The 27,975-nt window shown below is 41.2% G+C and overlaps 1 pseudogene; it reads left to right on the top strand.

The window, feature by feature from the left end:
- The window catches only part of LOC101832066, a 53,115-nt pseudogene extending 30,074 nt beyond the window's left edge, over window positions 1-23,041 (top strand).
- The last annotated feature ends 4,934 nt before the right edge of the window (window positions 23,042-27,975 follow it).

The raw sequence follows: 27,975 nt of genomic DNA, 5'->3' as shown, positions 1-27,975 counted from the left end.
ACCATATAAACAAACCGAAAAAGAAAAACCACATAATCATATCACTAGATGCTGAAAAAGACTTTGATAAAATCCAACACCACTTCATGATAAATGTCTTGGAGAGAGAAGGGATAACAGGAACATACCTAAGCATAATAAAAGCAATTTACAGTAAACCAACAGCCAACATCAAACTGAATGGAGAAAAACTTCATATCTCTTCAATATTGTACTTGAAGTTCTAGTTACAGCAATAAGACAACAAAAGGAAGACCCTAAGAGAGACATACATGGTCCACTGGAGAAGGTAAAAGGGACAAGATCTCCTAAGAAAATTGGGAGCATGAGGGAAGGGAGAGGGGGTTAGGAGATCTCTAGGGGAGAGAAGAGGAGGGGAGAGAAGGAAGATTGAGTTGGGGGAAGAATAGAGGAGAGCAAGAAAATAGATACCAGAATAGAGGGAGCCACTATAGGTTTTGAGAGAAATCTGGCACCAGGGAAATGACCATACATCTACAAAGTTGACCCCAACTCACAATCTAAGCAGTAGCGGAGTGGCTACCTTAAACGCCCTTCCCCAATAATGAGATAGATGATTACCTTATATGCCGTCCTAGAGCCTTCATCCAGTAGGTGAGGGAAGCAGAAGCAGACACCCACAGCTAAACACTGAGCTGAAATCCTGGAATCCAGTTGCAGAGAGGGAGGTGTCATGATCAAAGCAGACAAGACCAGGGTGGCTTGAACAAGGGGCAGCTCTAGGACTCCAGACTGATAGGTGGGAAACCAGCATAGGACCGATCCAGACCTTGAACATGGGTGTTATTTAGGAGTCCTGGGCAGTCTATGGGGCCTCTGGCAGTGGATCAGTATTCATCCCTAGTATACGAATGGACTTTGGGAGCCCACTCCACATAGAGCGATACTGTCTCAGCCTAGACACACGGGAGAGGGTCTAGGCCCTGCATTAAATTATGATTATAAGGACAGCAACAACAAAAGAAATCCAGCATTCTTAATGGTATCTGTTTAAGCACAAATGATTCAGTAACTTAACTGCACTGTTTGCCCAAAGAGAAATATTTCACAATGAAATCAGCAATGCCTTTTGAAGTTATGTTCAGAAGCCTATCTCTACCTGGTTTCTGTGTATTCAAAGAATATGCCAACAGAAAGACATACTTTTTGACTGCCGTTTTGAATAGTAGCTTCTGATAATAAAACTAGGTTAACATTCAAGAACATTTATAAACATACCTATTAAACAAAAATATAATTTTCCAACCTATAACTCTATAAAATCACACAAAGGGAACTTCTTTAATTTCATTTATGCTTCATTATATATGACACGCAAATAACAGAAAATGGAATCTCAGCATTTCTTTCTAATGTATCTGTTTGGAAGAAAAGGAACAAAATACAATAGAACCTCTAAAGAAAAGTCACTTTGTTTGTTTGTGAAATTATCACTTCAAAGCCTAACGCTATTGAACAGTCAAATGGGGGTGAAAATGAGTCCAAATTGCTCACAAGACAAAACCTACTTTGCGACATCCTAGTCTTTGTTTTATCATCTGTTTGTTGAGGCAAATTACTAGGACTTGTTTACTGCACACCACTTAAAAGTTCTCACATTCTCTATGTAAGGGGTAATATATATTTGGAATTAAGTCAAGCTTAAAAGTTTTGAAATGCTTGTGGAGAAAATCGGACAGTTTCCCAAGGTAATTTGAGATTCAAAAGGAGGTTATTTGAATTGGTACAGATTCTGATGCTGACATGCCAATGAGTCATTGTTTTCCCTTCTGCGTCCTCTCCCATTCCACCCCCACACAGAGCCATGGGATTTGAATCCATCATTCAAATTTTAAAATTATTCTCAAAACCAGAAATGGGATGCAAATCTGAGAACCTTCTATAAGACTGGAATGCATCAATGATACCAGCTCACATTCAAGACAGTCCGTCCAGTTATGAACGTGTTCTCTTCCTCCTAAGCCATTCTCCTGTGGCAACAGAAATGGAAAAACCTCATTTCTTTATGTGATGGCCCAACTGGTATGGAATCAAGCAGAGGACAGTTCCTTCTTTCCTTCAACTTAGAGGGCAGCACACGAAGCAACTCTCAACCTGACCTCAGACATTGGTCTGTGTGTGAACCAGGAGCCTCGACTGCGACAGTTCAATCATATACACCTATGAATCATGTGGTTGTCAGAGCTAGCTAACCTCAGTGAATTACCATGAATTAGCGTGGGAGTGTCCCTGACTTGTCACGCATCCTGTGCTGTATAGACTAGATATTATGTACCCCCCCAGCACAGCTCCTGGGAAAATATTTCTCTTTTTGTGACCCAAGATCTGCACATCTGTAATGAATTCCAAACTCAGGAGATGCATTGTCTCACTTTCCCAATATTTAGATTTGAGCTAAGATCTTTGAAACTGGTTTCCCTCTTTATTCCGCTGGCGAACAAATTCCAAATATTCTAACTCAGGTATTACAGGATATATTGCAAATTCTAATTGGTCTTAATAATTAGAACCCAGAGTCAAACATAGGGATAAATGCTGAAAGATCAGAGAAGCAGAGCAACCAGCCACCAGTTCTAACCTCTACCGAATCCCCAGACCAAAGGGCCGATCCTGTCTCTAGGAATCCTCAGACTGAATGGTATGAGCTCCTGTCTCCTCCTGCCTTATCTTCCTCTCTCCACCCAGCCATGTCACTCCTGTCTCCACCTCCCTAGTGCTGAGATTAAAGGCACGTGACTCCCAAGCACTGGGATTAAAGGTGTGAGCCACCACCGCCAGGCTCTGTTTCTCTTTTAGACTTGAATCAATCTCGTGTATCCCAGGGTGGTTTGAACTAATAGAAATCCATCTGCCTCTGTCTAGTGAGCGCTGGGAATAAAGTTGTGCACCACCACCACCTGACCTCTATGGTTAACTAGTGTGGCTGCTAGGATTAAAGGCATGTGCCACCCCACCTGGCCTGAGCTCTGTACTCTGATATCCAAGCAAGTTTTTTTTGTTAAAGTAAACAAAAATAACCACAACAAAGACAAAACTTCAACACAGAGTAGGGGTGGGAAAGATTCTTCCTGAATGCCAGCTACGCCAGGGTCGTACACGGAGCTTCAGCATGTTGACCATTCATCCATTCTAGAACTTCCGATGTTGTTTCTGGAGAGTGCAGTACAAAAGAAAACCCTGAGGCTCTAGAAACCCCCAACTTTGCCTGGTCTGAAAATGCCTGGCCAACCTGAAGCCTTGTGCATGGGGAAGTACATCACTCAGCTCTGCAGTGCAATGATGTGGCCTCTAAATAATCCCATGGCAGTCTGTTTCAGAAAAGGATGCAATTCACTGAAACATTCAGAGATTCCATTTTAAAGAGTTCCTGTGAGCCAGCAAGAACTGCACACACGATACCAGAAAGAAAGAACAAAATGTATGGAGAAATCTGCTTTTAAAGGCACTTCTGAGAAACTCAGTTTAAGGCTCTGAAAAATAAATCAGCATTGCCCATTGCAATCAGAGATTTTCTGGAGAACTCTGACTGTGGGGGAATTTCAATTCACTTTGGGAACATAGTGTAAAAGCCAGCATTGATGGCACAGATGTTTACCTAAGCTCACTGGCATCAAACGGAATGACTTTTACTGAGAATTAAATGGCCATGACAAGTATTTGGCGGCATCTTTTCTCAGCCATTAAGACCAATGGGATACTCTCCCTACCATTGCTGCTCTCAAGACTGCTTTAGAAGGCCCCATCAAAGACAGAAGGCATTGGTCAGGTCATTTTGAAACTTCTAAATTCACAAAACTTCACTGACTGCTGCATCAACAAGGCTTCGTAGGATTGAGAAACACAAACCTAGGCCAGAAAGAAAGTTCTTTGTTTTCAGATGAGTGCCCACGAACTGTGGGCCACTAGGGATGGAGGACAATGGAATATGGGTTTCTCTGCTCATGGAGAAGACAGCCAATAATACCTTTTCCTTCCCCCATGACGCAAACTGTTAGAACACAATCTCTCTACTCCTCCCTAAAATGCCAGGGAAGATACAAGAACAATAGCTCTTGAGCAAAGATGGAGCTGGAAGGGAAAGAGAGACGATTTGACTACAAATGGCAGAAAAATATCAATGAAAAATCATTCAATACACCCACACCCATTTCCCCTATGTCAAGTTCCTTTACTCGCTAATTAAGCATGTGAGAATTCATTCAGAGGTAGAAATGACCTATTCCTCACCAGATCATGAATTAAAGGAAGTGCCAATCACTTTGATTATTATGTCCCACATGCCATGAAGTCACTAAGACCCAGATTTGCTCAAGTGACAGAAAGCACAGTTTTGTGGAATGAGCACCTGGTTGAGTCCTGACTTGACTGCTTTCTTTTAAGTGATGTTAGGCTATTTTCTTGTCCTGTCTCTGTGTTTCAACTCCCTGTCTCTAAATAGGGGGGTGAGAGTGAGTGAAAGAGAGAAAAATGGGGAAAGAGATTCTCAAATTCTCTTGCTTGTCATTCTGGGATGCTGTGGGAATTGGAGAAGAGCAACCTTAGCACACAGACAAACATCTAGAAGCCATTCACCTTTATGTCACAACATTGGCTGCTGGTCATATGAGGAATCACAGAACTGCATGCCTAGAGCTTGGCCACAGCCCATTGGCCCTGATAGTGCCTGGGATGCTGGTGAAGGTTTGTTCACACTACAAGCTGCCTCCTTCCGCAAGTCCTACTTGCAAACTACGGTTGATTGATATTCTCAAATGTTCCTTGTGTGGGAGGTAGAAACTGACTGCTTATTTTAAGAATAATTTCCTAAGAGGGATAAAAAGGTATCAAAGCACTTTAAGTGGGGAAGGGAAGGAAAGAAAAACATCTCACTGAGCGATAAATGAATCAATGCCTTTACTCATTTTCTAAAGCTTTCTGGGGGACCCTAGAGAGTCCAGTGAAGCAGGGTTCTGACCTCCAGGAGCTTGTATAGCTCAGTTACCTGGACCTTGGGTATACAGACCTGCTGTCTTTGGTTTAAAGGAAATTAGGAAACAGGAATTGATAAAAAAGAAAGTGGATTTATTTAGGCTTAGGCCCAATGGAGTGGGCCAACAGTCTCCAGTGGCAACTTCCGAATAGCCATGGGACAAAAGCTAGAACAGATGGAAATTGAAGTGGGAGGCAAGCTAGCAGCCCTTTCCTAGAGGAAAGAGGACCCGGACCCCAGCTGTCTTCAGTCTCTATAACAGGAGTTTCTACTTTAGGAAAATGGCATCTGAAGGAAATCCCATTTTGAAAGAGGAAAGACTCCAGGCCCGGGAAACTCTCTGCATGTAAGGAATCTTTGATAGGTGGCCAGTGGAAACCTTTCAGATCTTTTCTTAGAGGTCAGCTCCAGCTCTCACATCCCAAATCCCGGTTACATACACTGATTTGCAAGGAGAAAAAAAGGTGATAGTCTGATAGCTAAAGGGGCAGTATGTCTCCCACAAGGGCTTCCGTATAGGACCACATCAGTTTTACTGAAGAGGAAGGCGTGTGACCCTTGAACTGCGCTGAGGGGTCAGACTAAGTTACATCTACATTCTTGGGGCATCTGTCACAGGCTACACCTAACACTACATGGTAAGGCTATGGGGCTTAGACTGGGAGGAGGACTACAAGGGGAAAGAGGGGTGCTCTGGGGGAAACCAGCATCTACAAGCATAGACAGGAGGCAGCTTTCCTATGTGGGCCCAGGTAGACAAAACACCAGGGAAAAACAGACATTCACAAAACATCCACGCCGGGCTGGAGTGCAGTTCAATGGTAGGCTGTTTGACTGGCATGTGTGAGACCCTGGATTCCATTCCCAGCAGCCTCTAAAACACATTAAAACAAGGAAGGGGGTGTTAGTGAAAGTCAGGCAACTGCTGGTGAGAACTCAAGTACCTCCTTTCATCCGCGAGGGCCTGATGTTTGGGCTGCTAGGGAACAGAATGGATGATGGAGCACTATGCACAGGCAGCCTAGCTTCATCCCATCTCCCTATATTGTCTAAACTCAAAGCTCCATCCGCAGCACCATGATGGTAGAGAAAAGTGACTGTGTCAACTTTGCTTCTCCCAGAGTCAACAACTTACAAAGTGCTATGAGACGCCAGGGACTGAATCACTCCCTGGAGTCATGAACGATGAACAGTACAAAATGTGCAGATCTGCTAAACGGTGCAAGGCTCAAGAAATGCAGTTTTTCACCTGGGTGATATGGTCTAAACTTAGAGATGGTGCTTTGAGTTGGAGTAGTCACCATCCGAGAATACCTAACACAATCAATATTTAATATCCTCCAAGTAATAAGGACTATGATTGCCCAAGAATGTTCTAGTGGCTAAGCAACAGTCCTGTACCCTTAATGCCCTCTACAAGGAATGTAACCATTACAAATGAAAAAGAAAATTCTATTTGTTTATTCATTCATTAATCCATATATGGCTCATATATATTTATATATAATTTATTAGAGACAGTGTCTTCTTTATTTTAATTTGATTTTTTAATTCATTTTACATACCAACCACAGTTCCCCCTCCTGTTCTCCTGCTTCCTCCCACCCTCCTCCAACCCACCCACTCCCAACCCACCCCTAAACAGCCCTCACCACTTCACCCCATCCACACCCACTCCCCAGTAAAGGGAAGGCCTCCCAAGGGAAGTCAACAAAGTCTGTCACATCAAGTCGATGCAGGACCAAACCCCTAACCCCTGCATCACAGTTGAGCAAGGCTTCCCATCATGTGAACTGGGCTCCCAAAAGCCAGCTCACACACCAGGGATAAGCCCTAGTCCCACTGCCAGGGGCCGCACAAACAGAACAAGCCACACAAGACAGGGTCTTGCTGCATAGATTAGTCTGGCCTTGCATTCACAATCCTCGTGCTTTGGTCTCCCAGGCACTGGGAGTACAGACTTGCAACACCGTGCCCAACAATTTAGCAGTTTCTGATTATCATGTGAGATTTTGGGCATTGATATTCTAATGGAAGTCTTTACTCCCTGTTCAGAAGTCCACAAAAGACTCAAGATCAAAGAGAATTAGTGCGGAAGACCTTTTCCAGCAACAAATATAGAAAAACCAAGTATCTGCTGCCGCCATGTGGCCACAGTCATTCTTTGCTTTTAAAAAGCAATCACTTGAAAGTATATTTGCATTAACATCAGCAGAAAGAAGTGATGAAATTAAACATTTAAGTGAATTTAAGCCTTCTGTAAGAGACTCTCCGTGTCCTTAGTAAAAATCAAATTTCAAACAGAAAAATAAATTTTCTTCAGGTCAGCTCAGGAGACCCAGTGGTGAATTACACTTTATCCTTTAGTTAAAAAGGCCCTTATTCTGACACTTTAAGCCCTAAGTTTCTGTAATATCCAACTATTAAGAGCAATTCACTTCCAGGAATTTAGTGAGCAAATTCTGGAAGATACCTCAATCAGGATCTTTGTTCGTTACTGGTAAAAATAGTGAAGAAGGAATTGGAAAAATGTCTCAGTGGTTAAGAGTGCTTAGAGTTCTTGAAGACCAGAGTTCAGTTCCCAGCAGCCATGTCACCCCTGGCTAGCGCTTAAAATACGATTAATTTTGTATGCTAATCTTGGATCTTCCAAACTTATTTGTTCTAGCAAGTTTTTGTTGTTGTTGATTTGCTAAGATATTTTACATTTGGGATTTTATTGTCTGTAAACAGTTTTAATACTGCTTTCCAACATATAAGCTTTAATTTTCTTTTCTTGTTGCATGATAAAAGTAGATTATCCTTGCCTTGTTCTGAATTTTGAGGGTGGTTTTTTTTTGGTGTTTTGGTGGGTATTATTTTTATGATAGGTCTTTCATAAATTTCATTTATATAGCTGAGGAAATTTCCTTTCTTTTTTTCTTGCTTTTTTTGAGACAGAGTTTCTCTGTATTGTTTTGGAGGCTGTCCTGGAACTTGCTCTGTAGATCAGACTGGCCTCCAACTCACAAGAGATCCACCTGCCTCTGCCTCTGCCTCCTGAGTGCTGGGATTAAAGACTTGTGCCACCAACACCTGGCAGAACTTTCCTTTCTATCCTAGTTTTCTCATAGGGCATTTCAAATTTGCAAATGGGGATTTAATTTCACCAAATGTTCTTCAACATCTACTCAGATTGTTGTGGTTATTCTATCTCAGTAATAGGCTTTGTTATATTTATTCCTAGATGATAAAACAACACACATTCTTAAGATAAATTACACTCTGTTATACACAATGTACAACGTTTTAATATGATACATAATTAGATTTGCTAGTATTTTGTTGAGGGTTCAATATTTATCATATTCTTATGTGTATTTGTCTAACTTTGACATCAGGCTAATTAAATACTCATTGTTTTCTGAGAGTTCATAAGAATAAATAGTAAAAATACTAATTTTCAATCAGACAGTGGTAGTGCACGCCTTTAACCCAAGAACTTGGGTGGCAGAGGCAGGTGGATCTCTGAGTTCAAGGCCAGCCTGGCTTGGAGTTGCTGGACACCCAAGACCAGACAGAGAAGCCTGTTGCGCCCCCAAACAAAAGACTAATTCTTCTTTAATATTATTTAGAATTTATCAGTAAACCATCTTAGTTCAGACTTCTCTTTGTGGGCAAAATTTCAACTCCTAATTTCATGTATTACTGTATATCTATCAAGATTCTGTGGTTCTCTCTGGATTTTTTGGGGTAACTTCTGTACATCTAGGAAAGTATCTATTCTTCTATACACTGTCTTTGAGATCCACTGTTGAATTTATTTTATGTCTAAGGTATTTTAAACTATACATTTTAATTTGTTACTATTTATTTCATGTTCATGCTATCTTACTTTCTCCATTTTCTTGAAAATAGATTCTTTAAAGGTTCAAAGTTCGGATCAGTCCCATGCTAGTCTCTCGGCCATCAGTCTGGGATCCATGAGCTCCCCTTTGTTCAGGTCATCTGTTTCTGTGGGATTCACCAGCCTGGTCTTGAGCCCTTTGCTCATCACTCCTCCCTCTCTGCAGCTGGGTTCCAGGAGTTCAGTTCAGTGTTTAGCTGTGGGTGTCTGTCTCTGCTTCCATCAGTCACTGGATGAAGGTTCTAGGATGGCACATAAGGTAGTTACCAATCTCATTATTGGGAAAGGGCATTTAAGGTAGCCTCTCCACTATTGCTTAGTTTGCCAGTTCGTGTCATCCTTGAATATCTCTGGAAATCTCACCAGTGCCAGATCTTCAAACCTATAATGACTCTCTTTATTATGGGAGTCCTGTTCTCCTCTATTCTTCCCTGACTGAACCTTCCTGCTCCCCATGTCCTCCTCTCCCCTCCTCTTCTCCCCTCTCCCTCCCTCCTCCCTCTCCCCTTCCTCTATGTTCCCAATCTGCTCAGGAGATCTTGCCTCATTCCCCTTCTCTGGGGTACCATGCTTACCTATGTGAGGAGGCCTAGGCAATCTATGGGGCCTTGGGTAGTAGATCAGTATTTATCCCTGGCACGCGAATGGACTTTGGGTGCCCATCTCACAATGAGGGATGCTTTCTCAGCCTGGACACTTGGGGGAGGGCCTAGGCCCTGCCCTGGATGAAATGACAGACTCTGGAGATCCTTCATGGAGGGCCTCACTTTCCCTGGGGAATGGAGTGGGGATTGAGCGTGGGGCTGGGGGGGGAGGCTGGTGGAGGGGAGGGGGAGGAGGGGAGGGAGAGAGAGCTGGAATTGACATGTGAAGCAAGCTTGTTTCTAATTTAAATGAAAGAATACAAAAATGTTCAAAGTTCTTGCTATACAGGTCTTTCACTTGTTGGCATAGTGCTACCCCAAGATATTTTATGTTGTTTGTGGCTATTGTAAAGAGTGATGTTTCTTTGATTTCTTTCTCAGCCCATTTATTGTCTGTATGTAGTAGGGCTACTGATTTTTTTAGTTAATCTTATATCCTGTCATTTTACTGAAGGTGTTTATCTGCTGTAGGAAATCCCCTGTAGAGTTTTTCAGGTCACAAAAGACCCAGGATAGCCCCAACAACCCTGTACAATAATGGAACTTCCAGGGCATCACAGTCCCTATCTTCAAGCTCTATTATTGAGCTATAGTCCTGAAAACAGCTTGGTACTGGCACAAAAATGGACAAGTAGAAAAATGAAAGGCTGTTGGCATAACTGGAGGCTGACGTGTAGAAGACTGCAACTAGATCCATATCTAGCATCATACACAAAACTTAAATCCAAATGGATCAAAGGCCTCAACATAAATCCAGCCACAATGAACCTCTTAGAAGAGAAAGTGGGAGGTAACCTTGAAGGAATTGGTACAGGAGACAGCTTCCTGAACATAACACCAGTAGCACAGACAGTGAGATCAACAATAAATGGGACCTTCTGAAACTGAGACGCTTCTGTAAGGCAAAGGACACAGTCAGCAAGACAAAAAGGTAGCCCACAGAATGGGAAAAGATATTCACAAACCCCACATCTGACAGAGGGCTGATCTCCAAAATTTACAAAGAACTCAAGAAGCAAGTCTCCAAAACACTAAAGGATGCCATGAAAAATTGGGGTAAGGAACTAAACAGAGAATTCTCAATACAGGAGTGTAAAATGGCTGAGAGACACTTAAGAAAATGCTCAATATCCTTAGCCATCTTTGGTGTCCTCTACACACTCAGGCTCTTACACTCTTTCTGCCTCCTCTTCCTAGAGATTACCTGAGCTCTGAGGGCAGGGATTTGATGGAGACCTCCTGATTAGACTCTCACTATATATAATGTCTGGTCGTGGGTCTTTCCATGTGTTCCCATCTGCTGGAGAAAGAAGCCTTGGTGATGATGACTGGATAAGGCACAAATCTGAGTACAGCAGAACATCATTAGGGGTCATTTTCTGATACCTTTTTTAGACTAGTAGTATTTGGTTTTACCTTAGGACTATGGGCTGTTTAGTCCCTGGCTCTTGGTTACATTGGTTGCTTCTCATGGAGTGGATATTAAGTCAAACCAGACATTTGTTGGTTACTGCCACATGTTCTGTGTCACCATTACCCTAGCATATTTTTCAGGCAGGACAGATTGTAGGTCAAATGTTTGGTAGCTGGACTGGTGTCCACGTTTGCTTTTAGTAGCCTGAAGAGTACCTTCCCACACCAGGGAGACTAGAATATAAGGGTGAGGGCTTCAAATAGGTGCTACCTTGAGTTCTCCATGTTCAATGAGTTGTGTGGATGTTGTACTTGGCAATGGGACCTAGCTGTCAGTTTGTGGAAAGCAATCCATGGATCTCCCTCCCTTGGCCAAAAATTGAATGAAGCCCAGTGCATTCACTGGAAACCTCACCTGGCAACAAAGGATGGCCAGTTGAGACTCGGTATCTCTGATTTTTAGGCATCCTCACTAGGATCACTTCCGTGGATTCCAGGAAGTTTCCACTGTCCTAGGTTTCCATACCACTCCCCAAATGCCACCCAATTCCATCAGTCTCTCCCTGAACTCTCTTCCTCCACCTAACCCCCCACTCTCTCACACACACCTGATCCCATCCCCACCCACCCCCAATCCACTCATAAAATCTGTTCTATTTCACCTTCACAGGGAGATCCATGCATCCCCTCATCTTTACCTAACCTCTCTGGGGCTACAGATTGTAGCTTGGTTATCATTTACTAATGGCTAATATCCACTGATAAGTGAGTACCTGCAAGGGTTATATTTCTGGGCCTGGGTTACCTAACTCAGGATGATGTTTTTTCTAGGTCCATCCATTGCCTACAAATATTATGATACCGTTTCTAAACAGCTGACTAATAATTAATTGTATAAATGTACCACATTTTCTTTATCCATTCTTCTGTTGAGGGACATCTAGATTTTTTCCAGCTTCTGACTGCTATGAATAATGTCAGCCACAATGAACATGGTTGAGCAAGTGTCCTTGAGGTAGGATGGAAGATGTTTTGGGTAAATGCCCAAGAGTGGTATAGCTGAATATTGAGGTAGATTGATTCCCAATTTTCTGAGAAACCACCAGACCAATTTCCAAAGTGGCTGTACAAGTGTGCACTCCCACCAGCAGAGGAGGAGTGTTCTCTTGCTCCCCATTCTCCACAGCATGAGGTGTCACTTCCTCTTGATCTTAGCCATTCTGACAGGTGTGAGATGGAATCTCAAAGTCATTTTGATTTGCATTTCCCTGATGGCTAAGGATGTTGAACATTTCTTTGGGTCTTTCACAGTCATTTGAGATTCCTCTATTAAGAATTCTTTGTTTAGCTCTCTATACCATTTTAAAAATGGATTATTTGGGGTTTTGATTCTAGTTTTTTGAGTTCTTTATGTATTTTTGATATTAGATCTCTATAAGATGTGGAATTGGTATGAATCTTTTCCCATTTTGTGGGTTGATATTTTATCATTGACAGTGTCCTTTGCCTTACAGAAGCCTTTAAGTTTCATGAGGTACCATTGATTAACTGTTGATCTGAATGCCTGTGCCAACGTTGTTCTGTTCAGAAAGTTATCTCCTGTGCCAATGTGGTTAAGGCTATGCCCCACTTTCTCTTCTATCAGATTCAGTGTATCTGGTGTTACGTTGAGTCTTTGACCCACATGGACTTGAGTTTTGTGCATGGGGATAAGTATGAGTCTTTTGCATGCTTCTACAAACATCCATCCAGTTTGACCTCCACAATTTGTTGAAGAAACTACCTTGTTCCAGTGTGTATTTCTGGCTTATTTATCAATAAATAGGTGACCATATGTATGTGGATTTATGTCTGGGACTTCAATTTTATTCCATTGACAACTTGTCTGCTGTTATACCAAAATCATGCAGATTTTATTGTTATATCTCTGTAGTACAAGTTGAAATCAGGAATGGTGATACCTCCCATAGTTTTTTATTGTTCAGAAATGTTTTGTCTATCCTGGGTTTTTGTTTTTCTACATGGGAAATTTAGCTTTGTCCTTTCAAGAACTGTAAAGAATTATATTGTAATTTTGATGTAGACTTCATTGAATCTATAGATTGCTTTTGGTAGAATCTTTACTATGTTACTCCTACTTTACTCCATCTTCACTTTTTTATTACTTTAATTTTAAATAGCTTGCTTCACATGTCAATCCCAGTTCCCTCGCCCTCTCTTCCTCCCACACCCCTCACTATCCCCCCCCAGCCTCCCACCCTATGCCCACTTCCTTCCACATAGGGGATATCTATATATACTCTGTCGTTTCACTCAGGGCAGGGTCCAGGCACTCCCCTAGAGTCCAGGCTGAGAGAGCATTCTTCTTTGTGTTATGGACACACGATGTCTGTTTGTATGCCAGGGATAAACACTGATCTACTGCTCAGGGCCCCATAGGTTGCCCAGGCCTCCTCACTGACTCTCACACTCAGGGGGTCTGGATCAGTCCCATGCTGGCCTCCCAGCTGTGGGTCTGGGGTCCAAGAGCTCTCCCCTGTTCAGATCAGCTGTCTCTGCTGGTTTTGCCATTCTTTGCCAATTTGCTCATCGCTCCTCTCTGTCACTGGGTTCCATGGGTTTAGTTCAGTGTTTAACTGTTCATTATCAGGAATGGGCATTTAAGGTGGTCTCTCCACTATTGCTTAGTTTGCCAGTTGGTGTTATCCTTGTAGATCACTAGAGGTCTTACTGGTGCCAGATCTGTCTTCTAACCTCTTCCCCCTATTCTACCCCCCACTCAACCTCCCTGTTCCCCCATAGCCTACTCTCTCTTCCTCTTCTCCCCCTCTCTTCTTACTTTGGTCTCTGTCTCTCGCTTTCTTACTCCCTCCTTCCTTTCCTCCCGCCCTGCCTTTTTGCCTTTGGATAAGGGTTTGCCTATCTGTGTATTTTATCAAAGAACCAACTATTAGTTTCATTGATATTTTGTGTTGTTCTCTTTGTTTCTGTTGTACTGACTTCAGCCCCAAGTTTGATTATTTCTTGCCGTCTTTGCCTCTTGGGTTTGATTACTCCTTTTTTCTCTAGAGCAACGATTCCCAAAATGAGGGTTGCAACTCCTTTGTGGGTCACATATCAGATATCCTTCCTATCAGATATTTATGTTACTACTCATAACAGTAGCAAATTTACAGTTATAGAGTAGCAATAAAATAATTTTTTTTTTGGTTGGGAGTCACTACAACGTGAGGAACTGTATGAAAGGGTCAATTTTGGAGAAAGTTCCATGAGGTACAAAGAAAAATTACATTCTGTTTGTTTGGGTAAAATATTTTTGCACATATTTGTTAGACTCATTTGGCTCATAACTTCTATTAGCTCCAGCATTTCTTATTTAGATTTTTTTCTGGATGCTCTATCCATTGGTGAGAATGTGATACTGAAGTCTCCCACTCTCAGTGTGTGAGGGTCAGTATATAATATAAGCTGTAGCAACTTTTCTTTTACAAACTTGGTTTCCATTCTGTTTGGTGCATAGATGTTAAGAATGGCAATGCCTGGGGCTTGAGAGATGGCTCAGTGGTTAAAAGGTCCTGAGTTCAATTAGTAACAACCGCATAGTGATTCATAAACATCTATCTGATGCTCTCTTTTGTCATGAAGGCACACACAAAAATACAGCATTTGTATACATAAATAAATCTTTTTTTATTTTATTTTCCAGTTTAAATTTAGATAAGAAACAAGGTTGCTTCACAAGTCAGTTCCAGGTTCCTCTCCCTTTTCCTCCCCTCCTCCCGTACCCTCCCTCAAACCCCCCCCGTATCCCCTCATTCCCCCAGGGAGGGTGAGGCCCTCCATGGGGGTGTCCATAGTCTGTCATTTCATATAGGGCAGGGCCTAGACCCTTCCCCAAGAGTTCAGGGTGAGAGTGCACCTCACATTGTTCTATGAGAGTCCAAAGTCCGTGTGTATACTTGGGATGGGTACTGATCTGCTGCACAAGGCTCAATAGATTACCTAGGCCTCCTCACTGACACCCAGATTCAGGGGGTCTTGATCAGTCCCATGCTGGATTCCCAGGCTGATGCCTGGGATTCAAGAGTTAACCTTTGTCTGGTCAGCTGTATCTGGGGGTTAAACCAGCCCAGTCTTAATCCCTTTGATCATCAGTCCTCCCTCTCTGTTACTGGCTTTCTTGAGTTCAGCTCAGTACTTAACCAAAGAGTCTGCCTCTTCTTCGATTAGCCACTAAATGAAGTTTCTGTTTCCCAGACTCTCTGGCCATAGGATTGTAGGCTGGCACTCCCCAGATCTATGTCTAAAATCCATATATGAGAGAGTACATGCCATGTTTCTCTTTTTGTGACTGGGTTACCTCACTCAAGATGGTTTCTTCTAGTGTCATCCATTTGCCTGCGAATCTCATGATTCCATTACTTTTTTCTGCTGAATAGTACTCCATTGTGTAGATGTACCACATTTTCTCTATCTACTCTTCGGGTGAGGGACATCTAGGTTGCTTCCAAGTTCTGGCTATTACAAATAAAGCTGCTATGAACATAGTAGAACAGACATCTTTGTTGTATGAATGGGCATCTTTTGGATATATGCCTAAGAATGGAGTTGCTGGGTCTTGTGGTAGGTTTATTCCCATTTTTCTGAGGAATCTCTGTACTGATTTCCAAAGTGGCTGAACCAGTTGGCACTCCCACCAGCAATGGAGGAGTGTCCCCCTTTCACCACATCCTCTCCAGCATAAATTGTCATTGGTGTTTTTGATTTTACCCATTCTGACAGGAGTGAGATGGTATCTCAGAGTTGTTTTGATTTGCATTTCCCGGATGGCTAAGGATGTTGAGCACTTTCTCAAGTGCCTCTCAGCCATTTTTAGACTCCTCTATTGAAAACTCTCTATTTAGTTCTGCAGCCCACTTTTTAATTGGGTCCTTTGATGTTTTGGAGACTTGCTTCTTGAGTTCTTTGTAAATTTTGGAGATCAACCCTCTGTCAGATGTGGGATTAGTGAATATTTTTCCCATTCTGTGGGCTGCCTTTTTGTCTTGCTGACTGTGTCCTTTGCCTTACAGAAACTTCTCAGTTTCAGTAGGTCCCATTTATTAATTGTTGATCTCACTGTCTGTGCTACTGGTGTTATGTTCAGGAAGCTGTCTCCTGTACAAATTTGATCAAGGGTACCACCTACTTTCTCTTCTAAGAGGTTCAGTGTGGCTGGATTTATATTGAGGTCTTTGATCCATTTGGACTTAAGTTTTGTGCATGGCGATAAACTTGGATCGATCCGCATTCTTCTACATGCCAGTCTCCAGTTATGCCAGCACCATTTGTTGAAGATGCTTTCTTTATTCCAATGTATATTTTTAGCTTCTTTGTCAAAGATCAGATGTTCGTACGTGTGTGGGTTAATACCCGGGTTTTCAATTCGATTCCATTGGTCTACCTGTCTATTTTTGTGCCAATACCAAGCTGTTTTCAGGACTATAGCTCTATAATAGAGCTTGAATTCAGGGATGGTGATGCCTCCGGACGTTGCCTTGTTGAACAGTGTTGTTTTGGCTATCCTGGGTCTTTTGTTTTTCCATACAAAATTGATTATTGTTCTTTCAAGGTCTGTGAAGAATTGTACTGGGATTTTAATGGGGATTGCATTGAATCTGTAGATTGCTTTTGGCAGGATTGCCATTTTTACTACATTGATCCTACCTATCCAAGAGCATGGGAGATCTTTCCATTTTCTGAGGGCTTCTTTAATTTCTTTCTTTAAAGATTCAAAGTTCTTACGATACAGGTCTTTCACTTGTTTGGTTAGCGTTACCCCAAGGTATTTTATGTTGTTTGTGGCAATTGTAAAGGGTGATGTTTCTCTGATTTCTTTTTCAGCCCTTTTATCATCTGTATATAGTAGGGCTACTGATTTTCTTGAGTTGATCTTGTAGCCTGCCACTTTGCTGAAGGTGTTAATCAGCTGTAAGAGTTCCCTGGTAGAGTTCTTTGGGTCATTGATGTAAACTCATATCGTCTGCAAACAGTGAAAGTTTGACCTCTTCCTTCCCAATTTGTATTCCCTTGATCCCCCTTTGTTGTCGTATGGCAATAGCTAGAACTTCAAGTACCATGTTGAAAAGGTATGGAGAGAGTGGACAGCCTTGTTTTGTTCCTAATTTTAGAGGAATTGCGTTGAGTTTCTGTCCATTTAGTTTGATGTTGGCTGTTGGTTTACTGTATATAGCTTTTATTATGTTTAAGTATGTCCCTGTTATCCCAGATCTCTCCAGGACCTTTATCATGAAGGGGTGTTGGATTTTGTCAAAGGCTTTTTCAGCATCTAGTGAGATGATCATGTGATTTTTGTTTTTCAGCTTGTTTATATGGTGGATTACGTTGATGGATTTTCATATGTTGAACCATCCCTGCATCCCTGGGATGAAACCTACTTGATCGTGGTGAATGATTGTTTTGATGTGTTCTTGGATCCGATTTGCCAGTATTTTATTGAGTATTTTTGCATCAATGTTCATGAGGGATATTGGTCTGAATTTCTCTTTCTTAGTTGTATCTTTGTGTGCCTTTGGGATCAAGGTTATTGAAGCCTCATAGAAAGAGTTTGGCAAAGACCCTTCTGCTTCTATTGTGTGGAACACTTTGAGAAGAATTGGTATAAGCTGTTCTTTGAATTTCTGGTAGAATTCTGCACTGAGGCCATCTGGACCTGGACTTTTTTTGGTTGGGAGACTTTTGATGACTGCTTCTATTTCCATAGGGGTTATAGGTCTATTTAAATTGCTTATCTGTTCTTGATTTAGTTTTGGCAAGTGATAGCTATCCAGGAAGCCATCCATTTCCTTTAAATTTTCGAATTTTGTGGAGTACAGGTTTTCAAAGTATGACCTAATGATTCTCTGGATTTCCTCAGAGTCTGTTGTTATGTCCCCCTTTTCATTTCTGATTTTGTTAATTTGCGTGTTCACTCTCTGCTGTTTGGTAAGTTTGGACAAAGGTTTCTCTATCTTGTTGATTTTCTCAAAGAACCAACTCTTCGTTGCATTGATTCTTTGTATTGTTTTCCTGGTTTCTACTTTATTGATTTCAGCCCTCAATTTGATTATTTCCTGGCGTCTACTCCTCCTGGGGGAGTTTGCTTCTTTGTGTTCTAGAGCTTTCAGCTGTGATGTTAATTCTCTGGTATAACTATCCTCCTGTTTCTTCATGTGAGCACTTAGTGCTATGAACTTCCCCCGTAGCACTGCTTTCAAAGTGTCCCATAGGTTTGGGTATGTTGTGTCTTCATTCTCATTGAATTCGAGGAAATCTTTAATTTCTTTTTTTATTTCCTCTTTGACCCAGGGATGGTGCAGTTGAGCATTATTCAATTTCCATGAGTTTGTAGGTTTTCTGCAATTTGTGTTGTTGTTGATTTCTAATTTTAAAGCATGGTGGTCTGATAAGATGCATGGAGTTATTCCAATTTTTTTGTAGCTGCTGAGGTTTGATATGTTGCCAAGTATGTGGTCGATTTTTGAGAAGGTTCCATGTGGTGGTGAGAAGAAGGTATATTCTTTTTTATGTGGATGAAATGTTCTATAGATATCTGTTAATCCCAGTTGGTTCATTACTTCTATTAGACCCTTTGCTTCTTTGTTGAGTTTCTGTCTGGTATTCCTGTCTAGTGGTGAGAGTGGTGTGTTGAAATCTCCCACTATAACTGTATGGGGCTTTAGATGAGATTTAAGTTCTAATAATGTTTCTTTAACGAATGTGGATGCCTTTGTATTTGGGGCATAGATGTTCAGGATAGATACTTCATCTTGGTGGGTTTCACCTGTGATAAGTATGCAATGACCTCCTTCATCTCTTTTGATTGATTTTATTTTAAAGTCCAGTTTGTTAGATATTAGGATTGCTACCCCTGCTTGTTTCTTGGGTCCATTTGATTGAAAAAATTTTCCCAACCTTTAACTCTCAGGTAATGTCTGTCTTTGAGGGTGAGGTGTGTTTCTTGTATGCAGCAGAAGGAAGGGTTCTGTCTTTGAATCCATTCTGCTAGTCTGTGTCTTTTTATGGGTGAGTTAAGGCCATTAATATTGAGGGATATTAATGACCATTGATTGTTCATCCTTCTTCAATTTGCAATGGTTGTTGGTGGTGGAATTATGTGTGGAATTTCACCCCTTTGTTCTTTTGGCTGTTGGTAGAGAGGGATTCTCTAATGCCTATGTTTTTCTGGTTGTAGTTAGCTTCCTTGGGTTGGAGTTTTCCTTCCAAAATTTTCTGTAGGGCTGGGTTAGTGGACACATATTGCTTGAATCTAGTTTTGTCATGGAATATCTTGTTTTCTCCGTCTATAGTGATTGAGAGCTTTGCCGGGTACAGTAGTCTGGGCTGGCATCCATGGTCTCTTAGTGTAGGTAGAATATCTACACAGGACCTTCTGGCTTTCAGAGTTTCCATGGAGAAATCAGGTGTAATTCTAATAGGTGTGCCTTTATATGTTACTTGACCTTTTTCCTTAGCTGCTCTTAATATTCTTTCTTTATTCTGTATGTTTGGGGTCTTGATTATTATGTGGCGAGGGGATTTTTTTTGTGGTCCACTATATTTGGTGTTCTGTAGGCTTCTTGTACCTTCATTGGCATGTCTTTCCTAAGATTGGGAAAGTTTTCTTCTATGATTTTGTTGAATATGCCTTCTGCCCCTTTGAGGTGGATTTCTTCTCCTTCTTCTATACCTATTATTCTTAGGTTTGGTCTTTTCATGGTGTCCCATATTTCCTGGATGTTTTGTGTTAATGATTTGTTGGATTTAAGGTTTTCTTTGGTTGATAAATCCATTTCTCCTAGCGTATCTTCAACACTTGAGATTCTCTCTTCCATCTCTTCTATTCTGTTGGTAATGCTTGTATCGGCAGTGCCTGACTGTTTGTCCAGCTTTTCTATTTTCTGCCTTTCTTCAGATTGTATTTTTTTAATGTCTCTATTTCAGTTTTCAACCCTTGCAGTGTTTGCATTGCTTCTTGCAATTTTCTGTTTATCTTTTCGTCCATTTGTAGCCTTTTATGAATTTTTTGGTTTGTTCTTTCTTCCATTTCTTGCATTTTTTGGTTTGCTTTTTGTTCCATTTCTCGCATTTTGTGCTTTGTTTCTTCTTCCATTTCCTGCCTTTTTTGATTTGTTTCTTCTTCCATTTTTTCATTTTTTGCTTTGTTTTTTCTACCATTTCTTGCATTTTTTGCTTTGTTTCTTCTTCCATTTCCTGCCTTTTTTGGTATGTTTCTTCTTCCAATTCTTGCATTTTTTGCTTTGTTTTTTTCTTCCATTTCTTGCAGTTTTTGCTTCGTTTCTTCTTCCATTTCCTGCCTTTTTTGGTTTGTTTTTTCTTTCAATTCTTTAATTTTTTGGTTTGTTTTTTCTTCCATTTATTTGAGGGATTTTCCTATATCCTCTTTTAGGGCCTCTATCATTTTCATGAAACTGCTTTTAAGGTCGTTCTCTTCTGCTTCGTTCGCACTGGAATGTTGGGGTCTTGCTGGTGTGGAGTCTCTAGAATCTGGTGGTGTCATATTTGTTTTTCTGTTGCTGAGTTTGTTTTTGTATTGTCTCTTTCCCATCTCTTCTTCTTGTGGGTGCAGAAAGAGCCCCTTACTGGTCTGGGGACCAGAGTTCCCTTTTGGTGGGTGCTAACAAGTCCAATAATCTGGTGGTTCTTCTATTCCTTGTCCAAATGCTGGTCCCGTGGGTGGAGAAGAACAGGAATCTGGGGCGCTTAGCCTCCTACCTGGTCCCCTGGACCCTATGCTGGGTCCTGTTGTACCTGATCCGGAACAGCTACTCCCCTCACATAAACAAATCTTTAACAAACAATTGCAGTGTCTCCTTCGTTGATTTTTCCTTTGATGAATATGTGATAACCTTCCTCAGCTCTTTTGATTAATTTTGGACTGATCTGTTTTGTTGGATATTAAAATGGCTATACCATCTTAGGCCCATTTACTTGGAATATATTTTTCTAACTTTTGACCCTGAAATAAGACCTTTCTTGATGTTGAGATTTGTGTCTTGGATGCAGCAGAAGTATGGATCCTGTTTTTTGCATCCATTCTGTTAGTCCTTGCCTTTTTATTGGGGGAACTGAGACCATTGATATTGAGAGATGGCAATGATTGCTGATTCCTGTTATTTTGTTGTTGGTGATGGCGTTGGTCATGGTAGTGGTGGTAGTGCTGGTGGTGGTGGTGGTGGTGGTGGTGTGTGTGTGTGTGTGTTTCCCTTCTTTTGATTTTGCTGGTGTGAATTTATTTCCTGTGATTTATTGGGTGTAGTTAATCTTGTAGTTTTCCTTCTAGCACCTTCTGTAGGGTTTTGTTGGTAGACAGATATTGATTAAATTTGGCTTTATCACAGAATATCTTGTTTTCATCATCCACGACGATTGAACATTTTGCTGGATATAGTAGCCTGGAGCTGATTTTTTTGGTCTCTTAGATTCTGCAGAATGTCTGTCCAGGACCTTCTGGCTTTCAGAGTCTCCATTGTGAAGTCAGGTGTCATTCTAATAGGTCTGCCTTTATATGTTACTTGGTCTTTTTCTCTTGCAACTTTCAAAATTCTTTCTTTGTTCTGTATGATGTTTTGATAATTATGTGGCAAGCTGACTTTCTTTTCTGGTCCAGTCTATTTGGTGTTCTGTAAGCTTCTTGTACCTATATAGGCATGTCCTTCTTTAGATTAGGGATTTTTTCCTCTATGATTCTGCTGAAAATATTTTCTGAGACTTTGAGCTAGAATATTTCTCTTTATTGTATTCCCAGTATTCTGAATTTTATCTGTGTCCCAGATTTCCTTGGTGTTTTGTGTCAGAAGGTTTACAGATTTAAGATTTTCACCAGTGGCCTTTGGTGTTCCATCATAGCGGAGCTGATGGTGAAGGTTCGTGGCTCCAACAGGGTTTTCTACAAGTTGGCAACCAGAACGCCAGGTTCTGTTTGATGAAGTTCGATCACTGCCACCATGTGATATAAAAAAGAATTTGGTGAAGGAGATGAAGTAGAGGTATGTTCGAGAGCAAATGACCAAGAGACATGTGGACAGTAGCTAGCTAATGTTCGAATGACGAAGGAGAGTTTTATGTCATTGAATATGCTGCTTGTGATGCCACTTATAATGAAATAGTCACGTTTGAATGACTGAGGCCTGTCAATCAAAATAAAACTGTCAAAAAAACCCACCTTCTTGAAGTGCACCGTGGATTTTCCTGGGGATTTGAGAGTGGTGTGTGCTAATGAAAATGCCCATAAATATTTTAATAAAGCAGTTGGAGCATGCAGAACTTTTTGTCGTCCTAAAACTACCCAGTTAATGAAACTGTCGGCCAGTGAAGCAACTGTGAAGCAAGTAAATATCTTAGGTGATATGTATTTGCCAAGTATTCGGACAAAGCTGATGCTTATGTCCAGAAATGAAGAGGCCACTATGCTTTTAGAATGCACAAAACAACTTGCAGCAGCTTTTCATGAGGAATTTGTTGTGAGAGAAAATTTAATGGGCTTGGCAATAGGAACACATGGTAGTAACATATACCAGGTTAAGGAGGTTCCTGGAGTAACTGCCATTGAGTTATATGAAGATACAGGAACATTTACAATCTATGAAGAGAATGCTGAGGCTGTAAAAACATCTATGGGTTTCTTGGAATTTGTGGAGGATTTTATTCAAGTTGCAAGGAATCTTGTCTGAAAAGTTATTGGGAAAAATGGCAAAGTTATTTTAGAAATAGTGGATAAATCCAGTGTGGTTCGAGTAAGAATTGAAGGAGACAATGAAAATAAATTACCTAGAGAAGATGGAATGGTTTCCATTTGCATTTGTTGGCACTAAATAAATTATTGGAGATGCATAAATTCTTCTAGAACATCTCACTGCTTACTTAAAGGAAGTGGAACAACTAAGAACAAAACACCTGAAGATTGATGAACAGCTGCGACAGATTGGTTCTAGGTCGTATAGTGGAAGAGGCAGAGGTCGCCGGGGTCCTAATTATACCTCCGATTATGGTACAAATTCTGAGCTGTCTAATCCCTCCGAAACAGAATCTGAGCATAAAGATGAGTAAAGAGACTCGACATCAGCAAGACAGCAGGAGACGCCTAGGAGGAAAAGGCAGAAGTGTTTCTGGGGGTCGAGGTCATGGTGGACCACATGGTGGCAAATCCTCCATCAGTTCTGTGCTCAAAGATCCAGACAGTAATCCATACAGCTTACTTGATAATACAGAATCAGATCAGACTACAGACACTGATGCCAGCAAATCTCTTCACAGTACTAAAAACCATGTAGATGGTCTCGTAGATGAAGGACTAATGAAGATGTGGTTCTGATGGATGGAATGACTGAATCGGATACTGCCTTAGTTAATGAAAATGGGCTAGTCTCAGTTGTAGATTATATTTCTAGAGCTGAGTCTCAGAGCAAACAAAGAAACCTCCCAAGGGAAACTTTGGCTAAAAAAAGAAAGAAATGGCAAAAGATATGATTGAATAGCATGATCCTTCAGAAAAGGCAATAAATGATCCAACCCGAGCTTCTGGCGATGAAATTCCTAAGCTACCGCGTACTCCAGGAGAAGAAAGGACTAAGAACTTAAAAGAAGAAAGAACTCAAGAAGCAGCAGTGCAGAATGGTGTTTCATAACTGAAGGAAGTTCCTAGTTTACAGCTCTTTCACATTACAGTTACAATAGTGCTTGACAAGCTTGCCAAAGATAGAATACGGATCGCCAGTCTCATATCACACTTTCAGTTCCTCCATTTGGAATTCAGAAAGGGGAGGGATCCTGAAGAAATCATATGTTAAACATACTTTGGTACCTACTGTGTTAAAAATATATCATCAGATGTGCCTTGAGTATAGTATATGTAACATTAGAAAAAGTTCCTGGCTATAGGAAATTTTACTTTGTTTTCAAAATGTGGCAGAGATGGGGGGAAGTGGGTGGAGCGTTTTTGTTACATTTTTAATAATATGAAACCACTTTTTCACCCGAGGAAAACTAGAATGAAGCAGTTAAAAATATTTGCACTGAATTGTAACTTCTTCACTATAGTTTATTCTGGAAACTGGTCTGTTATGTGTTTTTTTAAATGCTGTTTGTAGAGGCAAGTCTGCAGAACACTGGAATATGTGTGTTAATTCATCTGCAGGGACACTGGGTGATATTGGCAGTGACTGTTCTATATTGAGGCACAACGAGGAAAGAGAGCAGCAATCCAAACTGTGCACATCCAGAGTTTGGTGGGGTGAGAATGTGTGGATGATGGGGAAGTCCTATGTATATGTCAATAAAGCACTGTTGGCCAATAGGGAAGCAAGATAGGTGGGACTAGGAGTCCAAGAGGACTCTGGGTAGGAGAAACACAGGCAGTCATCATGTAGCCCGCCAGAGAAGTAAGATGTCTGGTAAGAGAAATACTTAGATGGGTTAAATACTTAAGTCAAAGATAGCCAGTAAGGAACAAGCAAACAGCCAACAGATTCATAATTAATACAGCGTCCTGTGTGTTCATTTGGGGACTGCAACGTGGCAGAGCCCAGGCAACTGGTGGGGAAAAAACCAAAGCGGCTGGCAAGAAAAAGGCTTCTCTCTACATGTGGGTCTTCTCAGAGAGTTGGAAGGCAAGCAGATGCCTTGAAAGGCAGCTTGTTGCAAAACTGGAAAAGGTTTTAAATTAAGTAGACAACCAATCTGGTGAGAAGATTAGGGCTAAAGGCCATTCCTGTAGTAGAAATTGAGATAGTGAGTGAGCTGAAGAGAGTTTGCACAATCACTCCTGGGCTCTTGGGAAAGCTACACACCCTGTATTTCCCCCCAGTGTTCTTCAGTATTGCTGCTGACCTGCAAATGTGTTGCTGTTGTCAATGGTGTGACTTTATCCCTTACCATTCTGGGGCCCTGGGAGTGCTTATCACCTTGTTCTGTGGACTAATTTTCCTTTTGATATCTTAATGATTCTGCTTTGAAGATAGTATTTAAGAAGATACATTTTTCTGTACTTTCTGGAACTAAGTTACTATAAATCTCAAATTGTTTGATAAGATACAAATGGTCACTCTTGGTTACCAGATTACCTACCAGAATTTGATGGTAAGATCCTATTACTGAAGATACCATACACTTAGCTTACAGAGCACAGAGAAATCATGCTAGAACTTAGCTAGAATCTGCCTCTCTTCTGGCTAGCTTTGCTGTATAGGCATCTGGAGGAGAAAAGTCAGCTGTGAATGCTGTAATATCAGCCTGCCAAGTAAGATATGAGCACTGGTGCAATAGTAGCATGATTGTTATGGGAGTGACCAACTGCTTTCAGATTGGTTTTAAGGTCTGGTCTGCATATCTGGTCAAAGTCACATGGTTGGGGAGGTCCTAGGCCCTAAGGATGAACCTACATTTTACTAAATAGACTCACAAGTGTTTACATCCATAGACTAGTGTTTCTCAATGCCTTGATCAGAGAAACTTAATTTTGTAGTGAACAGTGGTAATACAAAGATTGATAAATAACAAACAGGCCAATAAAAATGGTAAGAATTAAGTGACTGCTAACTATTCCCTCTAAATTCAATATCCCTATCACTCTCTTCAAGACTCAGGGAAGGTCCTGGAAGAGAGTGCAGCAAGAATGTAAGAGAAACATAATGGGGAGAAGGACTGTAAAATGCTGCTTGTGGACAGGACATGGTCCAGTGCAAACACGAACTTGCAGCTTGCACTTATGAACTCACAGAAGTTGCTTTGTGGTCATGTTGTTTCATCACAGCAATAAAAACTGTAACTAAGACAGTTGACTTACAACTGCAGCTACATGAGACTTGCATAAGACAGGCCTTGTCAGCATTCAGTCATGGACGGGAGCAGTGGTTCAAGGAGCCCGGCTCAGCCCTAAATAGTTACTACCAGTTGTTGGCTATTGGAGAATGGGGATCATTGTCTTCAGTGTAGCCACTGGGGAAATAATCATGGTCCAGTGGATAGTTCCATACCTATGCCCATACAGGTGAACCTGGTTGAACTCATTGGGTCACGAAACAAAACAAAAACAAAAAACATGGCAGTGAAAGGGGAGACTTTTTAGAAGGAGGCAAGGTTGACACAGGTGGGAGAGGGATATGAGACGGCAGGGTAATGAGTGTGGTAAGGATGGATTATAGGCATATACATAAGTGTGTGTGTGTGTGTGTGTGTGTGTGTGTGTGTGTGTGTGTGTAAGAAGAAAAGAAGAAATTGAATTTTTCCTAGTGTGTCAATTGGGACCCTGATATAACTCAGGAAGATGAGACACTTGCTGTCAAACTGAATCATCTGAGTTCAGTTTCCCATAACCCATATAATGGAAGGAGAAAACCAATTCTAGAAAGATGTCCTCTGACCCCCACACCTACAATAAATAAATGTTGTAATTTAAAAATGCTATAAGAACATATATAAATAGTAACCCATAAAACAAACACTAGGGAGATAAAAATTATATAGTGAGAAACTATTAAATAAATTAAAATGTAACATTATAAGATAGTCATTGAAGGCAAGAAAAAGTAGGCAAATGAGAACAAAAAAGACAAGTATGGGTAATAAAACTCAAACAGAAGAAAAATCTAGTTAATATCAATAATAACATTTATGAATAGATGCAATAATCCAAAGACTGGAATTTTCACACCAGAGTTTTAAAATTATCAGACCAAAATATCTGTTTCCTGCAGGAAGTTTGAGGGTGCCAGTTGAGGTCTATGCTGCACAACAAGGGGTCCACAATCTTTCACAGCTGGAGTGCCACCAGTTTTGACTGCCAACTTGGTGACTACCATGCCTCCTTGATGTGCTACTTTGTCTTCTTGCATGAATTTGAGGCTACCATCTTCAAGGAACAGTTCCAGCAGGAGAGAGGTGGATATACTGCCTGGTTTTGCATTATTGTGACACAGGCAAGAGTCATCAGAGAGGAAGGAGCTTCAGCTGAGGAAATGCCTCTGCGAGATCAGCTGCAAGGCAGTTTCCCAAACAGTGATCAATGGGGAGGGCCAAGCCCTTGGTGGGTAATGCCATCCCTGGGCTGGTGGTCCTGGGTTCTATAGGAAAACAGGCTAAGCAGGTCAGAGGAAGCAAGCCAGTAAGCAGCTCCCCTCCATGGCCTCTGAATCAGCACCTGCCTCCAGGTTCCTGCCCTGTTTGAGTTCCTATCCTGCTTCCTTTGGAGATGAACAGCAATATGAAAGTGTAAGCCAAATAAAGCCTTTCCTCCCCAGCTTGCTTTGTGGTCATGTTGTTTCATGACAGCAATAGAAACTGTAAGACAATAGACTTACAGCTCAATGGAATCTAAGCACAAACATTATTTTATCCAACACATCCTTGGTTCTTGCAAGTTCCACAACAATCAAGAGAAAGATAATGAACTTCAAACAATCTGGGAGCAGCTATATAAAGCTATTTCCCAAATCTGGCCTAGGTGGAGATGTACAGAGACTCAGAACACATCATTATATTTGGCCTGACGTCTGTGGCCACAGCACCAATAAGACACAATTCCCCTCAGCTACAATGGCAACAGCATGTTGATCACCACGGCTATATAGATGGCATATAGATGATGACCGCGTACAAACTAGCAGTGTAGCTAGACAATACCTATGAGGTCAAAGCTCTCAATGCCAAATCGTGTCAAGAATGATTGGGAAAGACTTCCTGAGCAACCTTCCAAACAGAAAGCATTCAGAAGCTACCAAGCTGAAAGACTAGGAAGACTGGCTAAGGTTATTAACCCCACAGACCTGAAGCTTGGAAAATCTTGAACACAGTTGTGACACTGATGCTAAAATGCCTGAGGACTGGGGTGGTAAATTGTATAAAGAGTGGGAATTATCTGTGATTCATAACTCTGAGTATAAGAGCAAGTGGAAGCTACAACAGATGGACAACTCTGATTAAAGGACTTGTTTGATATACCTAGAAATGTACAATCCAAATACTGCCTCAATGCCAATATCTAGAAG

Source organism: Mesocricetus auratus, unplaced genomic scaffold (genome assembly GCF_017639785.1).
Source record: "Mesocricetus auratus isolate SY011 unplaced genomic scaffold, BCM_Maur_2.0 Super-Scaffold_100033, whole genome shotgun sequence".
NCBI classification, from domain to species: Eukaryota; Metazoa; Chordata; class Mammalia; order Rodentia; family Cricetidae; genus Mesocricetus; species Mesocricetus auratus.
This window is presented reverse-complemented; position numbering and strand designations above follow the sequence as displayed.